At 32.5% G+C, this 15848-nt stretch overlaps 1 protein-coding gene across 2 annotated transcripts in view; it reads left to right on the top strand.

Moving 5' to 3' along the window:
- Positions 1 to 15848, top strand: part of LOC131807050 (uncharacterized) — a 106167-nt gene that overhangs the window by 57897 nt on the left and 32422 nt on the right. Inside the window, exon 1 of one of the 2 annotated variants that reach the window (XM_059132072.1) lies at positions 14911 to 15003. The exons of the other annotated variant lie outside the window; for it this stretch is intronic. The gene's annotated coding sequence lies outside the window, so the exon portion shown is untranslated. Of the gene's footprint in view, positions 1 to 14910; positions 15004 to 15848 lie in introns of those variants that run through there. 2 annotated transcript variants of the gene reach the window in all.

Genomic DNA, 15848 nt, shown 5'->3' with positions numbered 1-15848 from the left:
GGTTTCAAATTTCGTATTTGCATTTCGTAACGAGTACTGCAACCTGTGACAGAAAATTGTCTATGCAAGTGCAGGTCTCGTATAGCTCTCATATATCGATACCTCCGTATAATCGGTATCTTTACGATTTCAGCGACATTTTTTAAAATTTCGTGTTTGAGATTCCTTATGGGTACTGCAGTCTATGACAGAAAATTGCCTATGCACAGGTCTTCGGTACAGGTCTTCGTATAGCCCCAAATATATCGTTACGTCCCTATTTTCGTTATTTTGATGTTACCTCCCTATTTTCGGTATTTTGATGTTTTGGCGACATTATTCACGGGATTTGTTTCCAATTTCGTATTTGAATACTGTAATGGCTATGGCAAAATTGCCGATGCATATCCAATCTTTCGAAAGGACCCCAATATATCAGTAACTCCCTATATTCTGCTTTCTTAAAATTTAAGCAGAATTTTCACGGTTTTTTTTAATTTCCAAATTCGTTTAATTTGGCGGAGAGTATTCAAAGTTTTTTTTTTTTTTTTAAATCTTCCCTCATTCATTTTCTAGAATAACTTCCACACCTCGTCTTTCGTCTTGAGATAATTTCAGCATTCAATTTTAAAATTCTCTAAACGTGCAAAAGTAGATCAGAATTTCTCCATACGCTGTATCGGAAACCGGGCCGCACCACGCAAACCAAAAAAAAACAAACTCCTAAGGCTGAGTCAAGTGATTTATTTCAATGTCGAAGAAACGAAGGCGAAAATGCGAAGAAACTAAGAAATTCAATGCAAATTGAATAATTACGTGTGAAATTGTGCGGTAGTTGTTTTGGCAGAAAACAATTTCTACTTCTTTTTTTTTTCTGTCGGTCTGTCAGTCCACCCAACTGCCGCAAAGTCTGAATTAACTGTGATGCACGCTAGGTATGTGTATGAGTGCTCGATCGTACACCAAGTAAATGAAAGTAATCCACTTTTGTTAGAAAACTGTCAAAAAAAAAGAGTAAGAAAATAACCAACTGAAAGCAAGTCAAGTTTTTACTTTTTTCAAAAAAAAAAAAAAAAACACAAATCAAGCAAAGCACACGCACTTTGTTCAAACACACGCACACACACACACGGCCACACCATGCCAAACACATTAAAAGTCCGTCACCTCACCAACAATCACCGTCACTTTCATTTAACTTAATTCGCAAAACAAGTATTCTTCAGACAATTTAAATTATTTTCATTTTCTTGTTTTGTTTTTTTTTTTTTTTTTTTTTCATTTCATTTAATTTTTTTGTGTTGCCGTGTTCATGTTTTAACTGCGCTTTGTCTTGTGAAAATATTTTGTTGAGGTAAAAACAAATATTAATAATTTTATAACATTTAATAGATGTCCATGATGTCGTTAGTAAACAACAGAAACGAGTTTAGAAACGGCTGCGTTATTTAATTTTGTTTCAGTCATTTACAACTCCCTTTAATTATTTTGGAGTGATGGGATTTGCGGAGGTGTCATTTGTGTGTAAACATTCAATTTTTTTTTTATTTCAACATAAATTCTTGAGAATACATTACGAGTTGAATTCATTTACATATCCACCTTCATTGCAACATTCCGCAGACAAAACACAGCTGCATTAAACGATTGTGGGAAAACTAATGGAAAATTTCGCTGCAAACATGTAATGTAATTTGGTCGTCTTTTCTCGTCTGTCCGTATTTGTTATTTTACGGAAAAGTCAATATATACTAATACCACCCCTGAACCTGCAAGAATTTAGTTTTGCCCCTTTTTTTTGATAACATAAGAAAAACCAGTAGTACAGAAACTATATGATACCAATATATTTATTTAGTACAGCTCCCGTAACAAAAAAGTTTAAATTGGAAATTTTGATGTACAGGGTGAAATGAAAAAACTGCACTATTGGACTATTGTGTCTGCAGAATTTTGGAAAGCAAGTTTGGCACTAAAAAATACCAAAGTGTCGATCACCTCGAGCAAGTGCTTCGTCATGAATGGGCCAAAATACCGCAGAGCAACATTCGGACAGCGTGTGACGGTTTCATTTGCCGTTTGAAGGCCTTAATTCGTGCCAAAGGTGACCAATTCGAACAAATCTAAACTTATTCTAAAAATTGAGGTTATTTCTGACATTTGTAGCTTTCATTCAGTAAAATTAAAAAAAAAGTAAAAATTATGGCGTTTGACTTTGTTGCAGTTTTTTTATCTCATACTGTATGGGAGGTATATCCTAATCTGATCCGATCTCGATTAAATTTGACTGTGGTATTTTTGTGCTCCATATGTTATCTGGTACTAAATATCATACTTGTGGAGTGCATATTGAGAGTGTGAGGGATTTTAAACCCCAAATCGGATGAAGCATATATATGGAAGCTACAGCTATATCTGAACCGATTTTTTTCCAAATTCGATGTACTTGCTTCTAGACTCAAATCGGTCGGATATGCCAAAATTCAGGCCATTTTAACTGATATGGGTTTTTTGGTGCACAATTAACCCTAAATCGGTTGGAGATATATATAGGAGCTATATCTAAATTTGAACCGATTCTAACCAATTTCAATAGGGCTCGTCCTTAGGCCAAATAAATATTGTTTGCAAAATTTCATCTCAATCGAATAATAAATGCGAAAAAATGATGTAGGGTATAAAAATCGGTTATCGTACTAAACAGTTTTACACTCTTGCAGTTCTAGAACAGAATTCCGTTTGTAACTCCTAGAAATAAGCATTTTAGACCCATATATACTTTGTCTATATATATTCTTGATAAACATACGATTCTATGTAAATTTAGCTATGTCCATCCATCTGTGGGAACTGCCTTTGCTACCAAACGGAATGAAGTAGTTGGACAAAATTTCACTCAAATATATTTTAGGTCCATAGAATTTTTGGTATTGAAAATGGGTCTATAGGTCTATGTTTTGGTATAGCCCCCTTATTTCTGTACCGGCAGAATTAAGTTTTTTTTTTTGATATTTTACTCACAGTTTTAAGCCAAACTAGATGTAAATTGGAAGAGTGTGTCAAAATATTCACGAGAACTGTCCATGTAGGTCCAAGTTTTGGTATAGATCCCATAGAACTGCACCTACAGATATTCGCTATTCCAGTGTTTTGTCACACTTTTTAACGGATTTTTTTTTTAATATTTTTAATTAGAGATCATAATGGGCAGAAAGTTGATATATAAGTCCATGCCTTCGTAGAGCACCCCATATAAAGGTACCTTCAAATATTCGGTATTTTGGTGATTTCTGACACATTTTATCAAGGGAGTTCGTTATGTACCTAACTTTCTATGACCAGAAATCACATATACCGGTCCACATTTACATTTTCCCTATTTCACGGGACCTTCCGATATTCGGTATTTTTGTCGATTTTAGCCACATTTTCCAACAGAGTTATCTGAAAATTGGCATTTTGGAGTTCGTAATGGGCACTGCTTTTTTGCCACGAAATTGCTGAATTGCAGAAGACCAGGATTTAAATGGGAACATAGCCCAGTGGGATAGTCTGGTATCTTTTAATATTCTGCGTTCGGAAGGCTTTTGCCAGATTTAATAGATGCCCGTGAAGATAAATTTTAAAATATAAATGCAATGTGTTGGTGCGCAAGGGGTTAATTGAGAAATAGTTTTTTTTTTTTAATATTAATGATTTTTACCATTTTTTTTTGGATAGATCAAAGTATTTTTAAATTAAATTAATTAATTAAATTAATTTAACAGGAAAATTACACAATTTCCCGACGAGGACGAATAACCAGAGTGGTGTTGGCGGTAGGGAAACTGCATGAAAAATGCTGAATTGCACAAAAACTATGCTAGCTGCGTCATTGAGGCGGGTCTTAAATGAAAGGTCTCGAGGAGTACTTTCTGGCTATATATGCCTTATATTCCCAACTGATTTCAGATAATCAATTTTTTCGATTTTCTAACCAAAGTGTCGGTTTTGGTAGGGAAACTAACACTTCGGTAGGGAAACTAACTAACACTTTGGTTAGAAAATCGAAAAAATTCGATTATCTGAAATCAGTTGGGAATATAAGGCTTATTTTATTGTATTTCTGTACTGTATTTGCTATATTTCACCAAATATTGCTGTTAAAGAGTGCATATTACGGCTGCGGAGGACAAAAATAGCAAATCGGATGAACAATATATATGGGAGCTATAGCTATATCTGAACCGATTTCGATCAAATTTGGCAAACTTATTGTTAGGTCAAATCTGATCGTACGTGCCAAATTCCATACTATTCGGACTGATATTATACGTTTGGTGCACAATAAAAGCCAAATCGGACGAAGATTTATATGGGAGCTATATCTAAATTTTGACCGATTATCTCCAATTTCAATAGGGTTCGTCCTTGGGCCAAACAAATGATTTGTGCAAAATTCCATCAGGATAGGACAATAAATGTGGACTGTACTTTGTTTTCAAAAATACATGGACAGACGGGCGAACGGACATGCATAAATCGACTCAGAATGTGATTCTATGCAGATCATCAAAAGGAACTATGGGTCTATCTCGTTTCCTTTTGCCTTTTACAAACAATTGCACAATGACATAATACCCAGACCACCTTGTGGTGTAGGGTATAATAATTTACCTAATAGAACAAATAGGTACTTGACGAGGTGGTCGGATATTGTCCATTTTTGCACCTAACTTAGCACGGATACAAATATTGGAATTAGCAAAGTTTAAACAAAATTGGATTCAGAATGACCTGAAACGGATTTGGTCCAAAGAGACCTAGGGCCTGAAAACCGTTATTTCGATGAGGCACGTTTTGGCGGTATCAAATGATAAAGCCTATCTAGCCATATGGCTGAGGGTATAAAAAAATGGTCTTGTCGACCAATCATCACAAAAATCACAATCTTAATTACGAAACCGTTTTTTGAAACACCAGTATCCAGTACTTGTACATTTTTATGCAAATCTATAACTCTCACTGAAGTGTCTTCTTTATTTTAACCATTTTTACGATCTTGGCGATATGTTATTATTATTGGAACGTGATTAAATCCACAACACAATATGCAAATATCATAACACCATACCGACATATGAATGTGTGTACATTAAAGCATAGCAGAAAACTACAATGCATTGCACATATGCTATTTCCGCATATCAGCAATTTCCCCCTTTAGATTTATTACCCACACCTGATTCGGCGAAAAAAAAATAAAATTAGCATGAAAAAATAGATTTTAACTTGTTCTTCTCATCTTTATTTTAACTGTTTCTAAGGTGGTTCAATCAAGCGTTAAAGATTTATGATAAAGACATTCTCTATTTGATGAACCAATTGCCGTCATGGATCATTTAGAATTCTCGATTAGAAGGCTAGGAGATATAATTCTTAATTTGAAGTTTGAAAAAAAAAATGGAATGTGTGTTTTGAAATTAGTCATGGATTGAATACTAAATTAAACTACCCCACAAGAAGCAAACGATTTGACTGATAAAATAACAAATAAAACAAATGAGGTCACGTCCCATTTGAATGTGGGTAAGAGGTACGCAAACCTCAATTATGACAAACCTAGTCTTTCAATTTTCTGAAGTATTACAGATTCGTAATTACTCCTTAAGACTAACCCAAATAATACTTATAATTCTCATATTCCACACAATAGAATAACTTAACAAAATATTTCTTTCAAATTATCCAACAAAAGGTCATTCACGACAATTATCTATCATTAAACAGTGGTTATGTTTTGTGGCCCACAGAAAAATTGAATCAATATTGTGTCGTTGGAATTGGGTGTTGTATAGATCTCATATTTAAGTCACTTCACACCCACGTAGATAAAGTTTGTTGCTTTGCTTCTCCCTGCCTTGGTATGTGATTGCTCCACTCAAGCAGCAGATTCATTGAAATATTATTTTGGGTTTGTCGTTTCGTCAAGAATAACAACAGCGACCGACAAAATTGCTTGAAAAAAAAACTGGGTAGACAGATGTCTAAGTAGTATTCAAACTTGAGATATTCAAGTAGGTTGAAAGTGTGTCAAATGTTGGATTATGACAAAACGTTTGTTGTGTTTACATATCGAGTTTCTTACCAAGTATTCTGTTTATGAAATCAGTGCAAATCATTTGATGGAGATTCACCAACGACATGAGAAAAATTGCAGGAAAAATTGAAATAAAACAGGTAAAAAGCAAATAAATTAGTCGGACGGAGCTTTCGATACCCTCCACTATTAGAGAAGGATTTTATTATATCCTCAGCCATATGGCTACAGAGGGTATATATCATTTGATACGTCCAAAATGTGCCTCATCGTAATAACGGTTTAAAACCCTAGGTCTCTTTGAACCAAATCCGTTTCAGGACATTTGGAGTATTCGATTTTGTCACAACTTTTTTTTTTTTTGTATTGTAAAACTTAGATCGAGCTCGAAAATGAGCTTGTATTTCCCCCACAAAAGATCAAAATGTTGAATGAAAATAATACACTCTATTGAAAGAGAGAGAAAGAGAATAAATCGATTTTGTGTAAACTTTGCAAATCTCAATATTTTTATTAGTGCTAGGTTAGGTGCGAAAATTGACAATATCGGCCCAAGTGCCTCCCGCACAGAAGTTCAAAATTTGGAATAATTATAACTCATGCCACAAAATTTTTATTTAAATAATATCTGGTGTAAATATGGGATATAATGGTCCAATTTTTCTGGTTCCTCCTTCACATCTGGTAAAAAATTCTGAAAAGAAGCTTCTACAACGCGAAATGAGTATACGTTACCTTTCAAACTCGGTATATCCCAATATTGCTACCAACACAAGAAGAATTGTGAATATGATAGATATCGGCCACTCTCTCTCTCTCTCTGGTACCTCCTTCACGAAGAGTCAAAATTTTTAATAAACAAAGCGAATAAATATAACTCTTATAAAATATATTTTCTTCAAATTACACACATCACAAAATTTTTATTAACCCAAGGTCTAGTGTGAATATGGAATATATAGGACCTTCTGCTACCTCCCCCACAAAGGATGAAGGTTTTGAATATCCATTAATCTCACAGAACACGAAATCAACATCCGATTCCATTCAGACTTGGTACATCTCAATGTTTCCATCAACACAAAATCTGTTATAAAGATGGTATAGATTGTACTAATTCTTCTCGTACCTCCTCCATATAGACTGCAAGATTTTGAAAAACATAGAGTCGATGTATTTATATCATATTTATTTAGGTCCGACACGAAATTTCAATAATCATAACAGAAGTCATTGGATGGGGGTATACATCTGTCGGCAAAACTGTCTGACTCCTTTTAGCTTGTTAGAAGGAAACTTTGAGGAATAATAGAACAAGTACGCATTGCAATTACCCATTGTACGACTAAATAATTTCATTGTGAGGAAAATATAAAATTTAACTTTTAAAAATATTTAAAACTCTTTGTTCTATAACTCATATATTAAAAAATAACACTTAACGCTCTGATTAAAAAAATAATTCTGTAAATATCTTTCAAAAAACATGAAAAACTTCAACTAATTCTTAAATTTATTCAAGATTCTTTAATTTCTGATGTAAATATAATTTTTGCTGAGTACTTGTACGTATATTTTGTAGACAAACATACCTTTATTAATGCATCACCTTCTACAACTGGTTTGGTAATTATTGTGCCACATAAATACATGAAAATACATTTTTGGCGCACTTTTATATTCTCTTTGACACTTGTTTCCAGGTCTCCCGAAATAAAAACCTCATTCCTCTCTTTTGTTATTCACTGAAACTAAAAAAACCATAGGGAGCAGGAAATGAAAAAGCAATGCTCCCTTTTAATTTCTCTCTTCTCTTTCACTTTCACTCTTAAATCACATTTGAAAGAACAAAGCCATGCAAACAAATTCAAATACCAAACGAATGAAAGATCAAATGCAAAAACAAACACTTTGCGAAGTTGATGCTCTCCTTGTTACACACGCGAACTCATAGGCAAAGGAACAACACAAAAAGCTTCACATAATCGCAGGTTACAAATGAATTACACTTTTTCTCAATAGATTTCGCACAACTAAACATTCATTTAGCACTTATTTTATTGGAAATATATTAAATAATTGATTTTTTCAACTTTTGTAACATTTATTAATGCACAACGCCTTTAATTTAACGATTTGCAATTACCGAACACAATGTACGACCGACCGTTGTAAGAATTCGCGAAAACTGAAGGAAGAAGTGATTGCGAGAAACAGTGTTGTCAACTCCCAGAAATGAACAAAATGCAACAGTGGAAAACAAGTGGTGTAGAATTAATTCTAAGACAAAACAAATAAATATCAAAATAATAATTTAATATTAATAAAATTATGAGGAAAATAATGTATGTGAACATTGAGTACATGAATTTTCAGAATTTACGATTTAACTACTATAATAAAATATCAAATCCTGCAATTTTCCGGGGGTGGGAAACTTTTTTTTTGTTTCTTGAAAAATGTTCTATACTTTTTTGTTAACTTAACATTTTTGAATGAAACACCTACCTAATACTTGACGTGTGCCTTTGAATATATGAAGTGTATATGAATGCTTCCGAAATACGTTGAGGGTACAAAATTTCAATTAAAATCCGTTTAGCATTAACAGAAATGATTTTGTTTGTTCAAATAAAATATGAAATAGGGGAAAAAGGAATGTGTGATATTGGAAAAAATACGAAATTGGGAAGATTTTTTAATGTTTAAAATGTCACTGTGACTTAGATGGCCTGTAACATATGTAGAAACCTCAAAATGTATTCATAATATTGTCCCTCCACAATTAAACCAAATTTGAAATTACTATAAATTTCATAGAAAAATTATTTTAAACCTCTACAAATATCTAAAGTTTATTTGACTCTGTGGGATAACCTTATGCGTTTAGATACACCCATAGTAGAAGAATACAGGTAGATGCATCAACGTTTGGGAACATTGATATGTCAACATTTTTTGAAGGACTTTTTTCAACATTAAATCTTACAAATAAAATTCCCTCCATCCTAATATTGAAATTTTCGAGTACTTCGTAGATTTCTGTCCATTTCCAAGCCAGATATTTTTCAATAAGAGTGGTTTCTATATTTATATATATTATACAAATTATTAATTACACCCATTTCGTTTAAAATACACAAATGTCAAACGAATTGATTTTTTATTCTAATTTGAGACTTTATAAAAAACATAAATAACGTTATCTTCTGTATGGAGCATTTTTAAGGTTCATGTTATTTGGTCAATGTTCAAGAAATTTTTAATATATTCAAAATTAAATACCTATCGAAACACTATTTAAATCGTTTTCAATACCTATAAATATGTTTACTCATTATTCTAAAGACATGACTTATTTTCAAATTGTAAAGTAGGTTTTGTAAAAAAAAATTAGGTTGCACATGTTTCAAAAATTCTAAAATGTTTTTTCGTCTGTATTATTTAGTTCATCCCATAAAAACCAGGTCCCTTTAGCGATTTTACTAAATATATAGATGGTTTTCGCAGAGTTGGCACACTGTTAATCTCTTTTCTCCTTCCGTCAATTGTCATGTGTAAGTTTAATGCTCTTTTTAGGAAATGTTAACAATTTAACTTATTTTGATAAAAAAAAATATTTCAAAAATATAAAACATATATTTCAAAAATATAAAAAACTTAAAATATTAAACAATATAATAATTAAATTTAAAGATCTTTATTTCGTCTGTATTATTTGATTTATGGCCTCCCTTTAGCGAATTTACCTGCTAATTGCCATACATAGTTTACGCAGAGTTGGCATCACTGTTAATCTCTTTTCTCCTTCCGTCAATTGCCATTCGTCAGTTTAACGCTCTCTCTTACTTATTTTAATATATAAATATTTTAAAATATATAAAAATAAATGTCAAACGAAGCAATAAATAATTTTAAGAGTTTAATTTAAATTTCTCGTGATTAATTCTATTTCTAATTGGACATGCAATGAGAGCTGGATTGTTGCTCCTTTGCTTATGAGTGGGATGAAATTCAATCAAAATGGGTGAGAAGGAGAGAGAGAGAAAGAGCTTAGGATATTCAAAGGTGCCAATTTAGTGTTTTTCCACTTGTGGTGGTTTTTGACGTATAAAAACCACTGTTTAAGAGTTGTCTTTAAATTTCAAATTACAACTATGTGTTTCGACAGCAAAATTAGTAAAATTTAAAAAATGAACATATATTCAAATAAATTAGTTGAATTGCGAAATCCTTATGAATATATGAACCATTTTTTTAATTTTCCCTCTTTCTGTGTAACGAATGATTATTTCATCCGTTTTTTTTAATTTAAAATTGTTTTTGATCTTAGTCAGTAGAGATTTGTGATTTTTTAAAAAACTTATCTTTAGCGATTTTTACATCAAAGCTGTTGGCATCCCTGATTTTTGTTTTTAAAGTTATTTTTGATTTAACATTGCTTTTGCTACAATTTTATTAAAATAATAATTTTTAACTGGAATACCTTTATAATTTTGAATACCTGTATTAAAATATTTACTTTCTAACACAACAATTTAATAATGTTTTTATTCAGGCTTATAAGAGCATATTTAAGAAGGCCACGGAGAAGCTGATTTCTTACAAAATATAATTTATTTTTTTTTTTTTTAAATCTGACCTAAATTCATTGCTTCTTTTATAGGTATGTGTCCGAAAAACTTGATTCTAAATGAGCACATAACCTTAATTAAAACTAATTGAATAGAATCAAATAAAATTGTATCCGAGTATCAAACATTCACTTTCAATATTCTATGCAGGAGCAACATTATTTTCGACAAAAAACACTTCCTAATTACAATTGTAGCAAAAATCTTGAACTCCAATAAAAGCGGTCACAAAGTACCATTCGTGTGGCTATTGAACCACATTTCAAAGGGAAGAAATATTTAACCCTGTGCCCTGGAGTTATGAACCAAATGTAAATCAATCATTCACCTTATTTATTGTGTTTCATATTTTGCTATTATTCGACTACGTCATTGTTTATTCTTTGTTCAAATTTCAAATGAAAATATTTCCTGTTCTTTTTTTGATAACAAATGAACAAACTCATACTCCAAAATGGTAAGAGCTAATGGCCAATTAATGATCGACATGTTGAGTGTTTTGGCATTTTTGGCTTAATTATTTTTATATTTGTTTCTTGTTTTGTTTGGTTTTTTCTTTTTTAATATACAAATAATTGGCAAATTTTATAATATTCATAAAAATACCACGCACACAGACCCACAAACATAGTCACATAACAATGTTTGTCTAACATAAATTTTCTATTATTTGAATTAACAAAATAAAAATGAAAAATAAAAAAAACATCAACATTTAATGATATACCTCCAAGTCAGACACGACATCGTATAAAAACTAGCCATACTTGGATAATATTAATATAAAATTTTTTGGACAAACTACTGCCCATACAGTGTCCAACCGAAATATGATAATTTCGTTTCATTTAACCTGTGGCATTTCCATTCGATTGGAAACCATCATTATCATAATTTGAAAGAGAAAATTATTAAATAATTAAATTATTTTCAAATTTGTGTGGCACGTAACGAATTTGTATGGAAACATTTCATTGTGAAAAATTTCATTGACCGGGTGATTTTTAATAAATCAAATTATTAAAAATGCATTCGTTTTGATAATTAAATTATGTAATAAATTGCATGTGGAGCGGAAAATGTATTGGAATTTTCCTATGGAGTGTTTGGTTATATTAGATATTAAGGTGTAAGTACATAAGAAGCTTTCATAAAGGGATTACAGAGCTGCAATAAAATTCTGCCATTATTTTCCATTATAATTTAACGTTAATATATCTAGCCATGGCTTCAAGCTTTTTGTGTACTTACACATTTATTCATGAATAGTAGTAGTAGTAGTTATTAGGGACACCTAGATCGACTTTCGATTAAACGACTTATCTACTTATGAGATTGAAAAGCCTAAAAGTTGACTTTTGCTTACTTGTCTATTTTAAGATCATATTCATACAATCCAAATAAAATACACCGATTAACCTGTTTTTAGTTGAGATTTAGATTTTTTTAATGCCCACCAGAAAATTATATGGTCGACTTCATCTGTTAGACAGAACTACATACCAAAAATCAAAATCGATTTTAGTCGACTTTGGATTCAAAAAAATTGAAAATAGATTTTGATCCGATTGGACAATATCGAAAAATCGGTTTCTCCAATTCCTTTAAAAAAATCCGTAATTTTCATGACATTTTCGTACAAAAATTAAATTAAATGACAGAGACATGTTACCGCAATTACAGAAAAGAATAACAGCTAAAAATTTGAAAAATGCAATATTTTCTTCTTACAATTTTATTCCATAGACCTTCCAAAAATTTACCTACTGCCTCAGCGGTTTAAATCAGTTAACATTTGTAGCTATGTTTTTATGATATCGTAACAACAGACGTATTTTCACAAGGTTGCCATATTTTGACTCTGTCTTGTCCTATCTTTACACTTCTATGTCTTTGTTAGCATTAAAATATAAATTTTCCACGTTTTTTCCTTTATTTGCCAATAGTTGCATTATTTTAATTTCTTAGAGTTGACAATACTGTTTCTCGCATTCACTTCTTCCTTCAGTTGTCGTGAATACTCTTACAACGGTCGGTCGTATATTGGCTCGGTAATTGCTAATGATTAACTGAAAGGAATTGTGCACCAATATATGATACAAAAGTTTTAAAAATCTATTATTCAATCTATTTCCAATAAAATAAGTATAAAATCAAAGTTTATTTGTGTGAAATTCAATGAGAAATGTTTGTTTAATGTGAAGCTTTTTGTGTTGCTCCTTTGCCTAAGAGTAGAGCATTTACTTCGCAAAGTGTTTGTTGTTGCATTTGATCTTTCATTCGTTTGGAATTTGAATTTGTTTGCATGACTTTGTTCTTTCCAAAGTGAATAAAAAAGAGAGTTATTGTGAGAAGAGAGAAAACAAGAGGGAATATTGCTTCTTCATTTCCTTCCGCCTTGTTGCCACAGCATTGAAATGAGAGTGAAATATATAAACGAAAATTTCATTTGTATATGTCGGGAGACCGAGCAATAAGTGCCAAAAAGAATGTGAAAGTGCGCCAAAAACGTATTTTGCTGATTTATTTTGCAAACAATCTATGAAAACTATTTCGAAATCCAATGCACTACCAAAGGTAAGTTTGTTTAGAAAATATACGTAAATGTACTCAACAAAAAGTTTATTAACCATAAAAATTAAGGAATTCTGCAGGACTTTCTGTAACACTTAACTAGTCTTGTTATTGTTAAAATTGCGAATTGTTTTAAATTTCGTATTTAAGGTTCGTAATAGGTACTACAGCCTATGACAAAAAATCACAAATGCAGGTCCACGTCTTTGTACAGGGTTGCCCATATTCGACGGACCTATCTGGCAACGCCATAACTTTTGACAGAGATGTCACATCGCTTAATGACATACCGCGTTTGAATCGTCAGTCCAAGCAGATTTTTACCATGAACCAATACACGCCACGCGAGCGCTCTGAAATAGTTGAAATTTACATTCAACAGAAGAAGTCAATTGTAAAAAAAAATGTGAGAAGTGCGCCTTCTAAGAACACCATTAAGCGTTTATACGAAAAATTTTCGACTGGTAAGGCTCTTTCTAATCCGAAGAGGCCATATAAAAGTCGACCAAGGCGATCGGCCGAAAATATCGCTGCTGTACGAGCCAGTGTTGAGAGGTCTCCAAGAACATCCCAAAAACGCCGTTCTCAGCAGTTGGGCATGGCTCGGTCCACTTTACAACGGATTATTCCCATTTGTTCCCGTACAAAATTCAATTGACGCAAAGAATGTTGCCTGCGGACAAGCCTCGTCGATTGGAATGGGCCCAAAAAAAACATGGGTCCGTCGAATATGGGCAACCCTGTATAGCCCCCATATAACGATACTTTCCGATATTCCTTATTGTTATTATTTTAGCGGCATTATTCATTGGAATTGTGTCAAATGTCGTAGTTAAAGTTCGTAATAGATACTACAGCCAAACAATCGCGTATACAGGTCCACATATTTGTATAGCCCTCATATAAGGATACCTCCGGAAATTCGGTATTTTGATAAATTTAGCGGCATTATTCTCCGGAATTGTTTCAAATTTGGTGTTTGAAGTTCATAATGGATACTACAGCCTAAGACAGAAAATAGTCTGTGCAGGTTTACGTCTTCGTAAAGCCCTCATATAACGATACCTACCGAAATTCGGTATTTTATGATTTTAGCGACATTATTCGCCGGAGTTGTTCCAAATTTGGTATTTGAAGTTCTTAATGGCTTCTACAGCCTATGACAAACCATTGCGTATGCAAGCCCACGTCTTTGTATAGCCCTCATATAACGATACCTCCGGAAATTCGGTATTTTGATGATTTTAGCGGCATTATTCACCTGAATTGTTTGAAATTGCGTACTTGAAATTCGTAATGGATACTACAGCATAAGACAGAAAATTGTCCGTGCAGTTCCTCGTCTTCGTATTGCTCCCATATAATGGTACCCCCCTATATTCGGTATATTGATGATTTTAGCGACCTTATTCACCGGAATTGTTTTTAAAATTTGGTGTTTGAAGTTCGTAATGGACACTTCAGCCTATGACAGAAAATTGTCTGTGCAGGTCCATGTCTTCGAATAGCACCCACCCGATATTTGGCATTTTGATGATTTTAGCTAAGTTGCCTTTGCAGGTCCACGTCGTCGTATAGACCCTTATATAACGGAGTTAAAAATTCCTCCAAATACAGTTGAGGTCTTCTCTGCTTCTTCACTTCATTTTACCACATATTAATATTTATTTTTTCCTTTATTTTCAGGTAATTACCCATTAATGCGAACTTGCAGGAAATATTCTATCTGAAGTGAAAGTGAGTAAACAAAGAATATACATAGAGGACATTTAGAAGATCTTTTGTAACTAGAAATTCTGTAAAAAAAGTCTTATAATTTTCGAAGATAGAAAGACCTACTTTTGATGGAAAGTCCTCTACAGACAAATTTGAAAGAGGTTTTCAATTCGAAAGGTCGTCTATTAAAAAATAATTTAGAAATGTCTTATAGGAAAGCAGAGCTTTTAAAGGGTGCTTTGGGATTGAGATGGCTTTCACAAAGCCTTCTATACCTAGAAAACAATCGTATCCACTTTATTACTTTCAAAAAAGACCTCCAAAGGAAAGCTTATTGAAGGTGTTTTTATTTTGAGATGACTTTCAGAAATCCCTCTATGCCTAGAATTTAGCCTCGGCCACTTAATTACATTCTCAAAAGACCTCCAAACCACTATGACTTCATAAAATTAATATTATTAATTATAATGTCATTAACAAAAGAACTACGTAATATTTATTTTTGCCGGTTACCATGGCTCACAAGTTACCCACCCTCTCTATGGCCGAAACATGTGTTTTAATTTTATGATATAATAATTTTTTTAATCAATCTTTTCGTCTGTCTTTCTGCTTGACTTTCGGAATTCAAAATAAATAAACAAAAAAAGAAGCGAACGACTGAATTAAAGAAAAAAACCTCAACATGTTCTCCTTGAACTGAAATCGTTACTTTTTAAGGGTACTCCATGGGTGAACTTCTGTTTCGCATCTTTTAAATCTCAGCACTTTTACACTTTGGAGGAGAATCACAAAACCAAACTGCTGGTTGATGGAGTTGCTTTTGAAAAAAAAAACACTTCAGCCAACAAGACAATGAAGCAAAA

This window comes from Musca domestica, unplaced genomic scaffold (genome assembly GCF_030504385.1).
Source record: "Musca domestica strain aabys unplaced genomic scaffold, Musca_domestica.polishedcontigs.V.1.1 95, whole genome shotgun sequence".
In the NCBI taxonomy this organism is placed as follows: Eukaryota; Metazoa; Arthropoda; class Insecta; order Diptera; family Muscidae; genus Musca; species Musca domestica.
The sequence above is the reverse complement of the archived record's forward strand: the minus strand, read 5'-3'. Positions and strand labels throughout refer to the sequence as shown.